Source organism: Rosa rugosa, chromosome 1 (assembly GCF_958449725.1).
Source record: "Rosa rugosa chromosome 1, drRosRugo1.1, whole genome shotgun sequence".
In the NCBI taxonomy this organism is placed as follows: domain Eukaryota; kingdom Viridiplantae; phylum Streptophyta; class Magnoliopsida; order Rosales; family Rosaceae; genus Rosa; species Rosa rugosa.
Genome location: NC_084820.1, coordinates 62,240,796 through 62,244,784, shown reverse-complemented (window position 1 = coordinate 62,244,784; position 3,989 = coordinate 62,240,796). Strand labels below are relative to the sequence as shown.

General features: G+C 39.1%; 1 pseudogene; it reads left to right on the top strand.

Annotated features, from left to right (window-relative positions):
- The first annotated feature begins 307 nt into the window (after nucleotides 1–307).
- LOC133732407 (protein argonaute 16-like) lies at nucleotides 308–3,648 on the top strand (annotated as a pseudogene).
- The last annotated feature ends 341 nt before the right edge of the window (nucleotides 3,649–3,989 follow it).

The window sequence follows — 3,989 nt, the reverse complement described above, 5'->3', positions numbered from 1 at the left end:
TTCGAGGCAAAATAAATTTAGACCATAAATGCTTACCCCATGGCACCATAGGAGAAGGTTGTCTCATAAAGGAAAAAGCATCCTTAGCAGTAAGCTCTCCAGTAGAAGAAGACTGCCAAACCATTTTGTCCTCTATCATCGGGTCCATTACAATGGGAACTTGTCTAATCAACTAATACAAATCTTCATTATTATTGCCTGGTAGGTCATATTTTTGAAGATGGAGGATTTGCCTCCGCCACCTCGTATCGTACCACCCAATGTGAAGCCAGAAGTTGTGGCTCTGGCTCCTCCTAAGCACTCTATTATGGTTAGGCCGCGTGGGAGTGGAACCACAGGGCAGCGCATACAATTGAGCCCTAACCATTTCAAAGTTTCTGTGAAGAATCCAGATGCTGTGTTCTACCGGTACTATGTATGTTTACCTCATCCTACTCTTTTTAATATGTTTACTCTTTTCATTTGACTTAGTACCAATGTCCTACTATTTTGCAGGTTCTGATAACTTATGAAGATAAGACTATAAGAGACCTGTTGAAGGCATGGGACTTGGGAGAAAGCTGGTGGATAAGCTCTATCAAACATACTCTTCAGAGTTTGCTGGTAAAAAGTTTGCATATGATGGGGACAAAGCTTTATACACAGTCGTCGGTCCTCTCCCGCGAAACAAGCTTGAGTTCACAGTTGTTTTGGAGGAGTCATTTGCAAAGAGGTAGTCAGATTGTCTTTTTAATGGTTCTTTATTTTCTTCCTGCTTTTGTTTTTATTCAATTTTTGTTGTCTAACATTCTTTCTTGTTATGTAGCAACGAAATTGGGAAGTCTGGTGAGACTGATAAAAGGATGAAGAGCTGTTCCAATCGGTCGAAAACATTCAATGTAGAGATAAGTTATGCTGCCAAAATACCTCTCAAGTGAATTGCTCTTGCCCTTCAAGGAGCTGAAGTAGACAACACTCAGGATGCATTGAGAGTGCTTGATATTATTCTACGGCAGAAAGCAGCTAAGATGTATATGTTGACTGCATTTTTGTTATTAATTCAAATGTACACTAGCTTGTGAGCTTTAAGTTCCTTAACTGTGGTCAATGCATTATTCATGCACAGGGGATGCCTTCTAGTACGACAGTCATTCTTCCATGATGACTCCATGAACTTTGTTGAGATTGGAGGAGGTGTGACTGGTGTCCGGGGTTTTCATTCCAGTTTCCGTCCAACTCAGGGGGGCATGTCCTTGAATATGGGTACAATATTTTGTTCTTTTGTGATTTTAAGAGCTGCTACAATTATTGTCATTTGTTTTGTTAGTAATGCTGTTTCCGTTTCTTTTGTGCAGATGTATCTACAACAATGATTGTGACGCCTGGACTTGTTATTGATTTTCTGTTACCCAACCAGGGTATACGAGAACCCCGCTACATTGGCTGGGTAAAGGTAAGAAAAAGAAATGCTAAATCTCTTCCATAAGGTTCATATGCTGTATCAACTTTAGTTCCTAAAGATTCTGTTCATGGCAAAACACAGGCCAAAAGAATGCTGAAAAATATGAGAATTATAACGAGACACTGTAACATCGACTGCAAAATCACTGGGTTAATTGAGAAGACCTGCAATAATCAGTTGTATGTGCTTATTTTCTAAAAAGAAATTTTCCTGTTGGTTTCCTTGTTGCAAAACTTATTTGCTTGTGTTTTCCTGAAGGTTTAATCTGAAGCTAAGGAGTGGTGATGGCACGGGTGAGGGGGAAACTGTAGAGATTACGGTATATAAATATTTTGTCAAACACTGTGGCATAGAGCTCACCTATTGTCAACACATGCCATGACTTGATGTTGGCAAGCCAAAGAGGCCCACTTATGTTCCAATTGAGGTCTGCAAATGTCTTACAGGTGTAGTCTATATTTTTGGAATTCCTCTATCTGAGATTTCTAATTTTTGTTCCCCCTTCCTGTCTTGTGGTTTTAGGCTTCTAGCTATGTTCACTTGTTTCACTATAAAGGAATACAAAAGCATTATCTTCCAAGCGGAGAGCCTCCTTAGTGGAAAAATAAAGGCAGAAGCCTCAGGAGAGAATAAAGAGTGTGACTGATCTAGGTTTTGTATTTCACCAATTAGTGCTCCTTTTCTGTTGTATGTTGCAACAATCTTCTTGATAATTTAAAATTGCAGACTTCAAGAAATTACCGCTATTATGAGGATCCTGTGTTTGCTGAATGTGGTATATCTATAGAGAAGCAACTGATTCAGATGGATGGCCGTATTCTTGAGACTCCAAAGGTAAACGTAAGAGTCATCTTCACTTGATTACACTTTAACTACTTCCTAATGTACTTTCTTCTGATGAACAGTTAAAGGTAGGTAGCAGTGAGGACATGATGCCCTTTAAGGGAGGATGGAACTTCAAAGGAAAGGTATTGTTTCTCCACCTTATAAACAGCATGTGTCAGTTAAAAAGGTTTTGCTGAGTTTGTCCTTTATCATCGCAACTTGGACTAACGTATCTTACATGGTTGTCTTAATTCCTCATTGTCCCGGTCATTTTTTGATCCTACTCGTATTAACTCTTGGCTAGCTGTCAACTTCTCCGGACGCTGTGACCTTAGTCAAATCTCTCGGGAGCTTATCAATGTTGGGAAGAAGACTGGAATTATAAGTTAAACCATCTACTAATCTTGCTTTCTTTGAACTATCTCTTTCTCTCTCTAGCATTATTGTAGGTTACACCGTCTTTGAGATTGATGTTGATGTCAACTGTGCAGCCAATTGAGCGCCCCAAAAACTAGGCCCTGTTGCTTGAGTAGACAAGATGTTTGAACTGATTCAGGCTAAGCTCCAAGAACCACCTGAGTTCATTCTCTGTGTCATACCAAAGAAAGGTTCTGATATCTATGGTATGGCCTTTGTTATCTATAATTTTACATTGACTTTCTGACTGTCCCTTGCTTTGATCATATAATAAGTTCATGTTCTTCTTCATTGTACGTCTAGGGCCTTGGAAGAAAAAAACGCTGGTTGACTTTGGGATTCCAAGTTTCCAACACAATGTATTTCCCCACCCAAGCTTAGTGATCCATACCTGACTAATGTCCTAATGAAAATCAATACTAGCTAAGGCAAGAAACTAAAGCTTGAAACCAATATCTCCACGTTTTGAATTTAGAGACTATATATTGATCTCTTCGTTTGTTTACTCTTATAGCTTGGAGGAATAAATTCTCTCTTGGCACCGGAGTACTCCTCAAGTGTCCTCTTATAAATGATGCTCCTACAATGATTTTGGGGATGGATGTGTCTCACGGTTCTCCTGGCTGATCAGATGTTCCTTCAGTTGCTGCGGTACTTACAATGCCACTTATTCTTCTTCTCTTTTTTCATTTTTTTTTCTTCAGTATATCGCTTATGTACCAATTGGTGCTTGGTATTAATGTCATTGTTCCGTTGGAGCTTTCAGGTTGTTGGCTCTCGCAATTGATTCTTGAGTCAATTTAAGTTTATCATCACCATTTTAATATACAGCTGATGATGGTAATGATCCTCTTATATCAAGGTACAATGCAGCTGTTAGAACACAATCTCCTATGGTGGAGATGATTGATGGTCTATACAAGCCACTTCCAAATGGAAATGTTGATAGTATTATCATGTATTGAAACTCGAAACTTTTGTCTTTAGCAGTGGATTACATGCTTAGACATATTTTATTTTATTTATTTATTTATTTTATTTTTTTGAATAAGGGATTAGGCGATATTAGTTCCTCGGAGGCAGAATAACCTGGCATGTAAGGAGTAGCAAAGCCAAGCCAAGCCTTGAGAGAGCTGAAAATTCGCATGAGGGAAGGGCGCTTGTCCTCAAATCTAAGCTTATTGCGAGCTTTCCATATAGCCATAAGATCATAGAGACAACTAGCAAGCCAAATATTTTTTAGTTGGGGAGAGAAAGACTTGCCAATAATGGAGGTAAATAACCCACCAATAGTGCCACTAGTCGG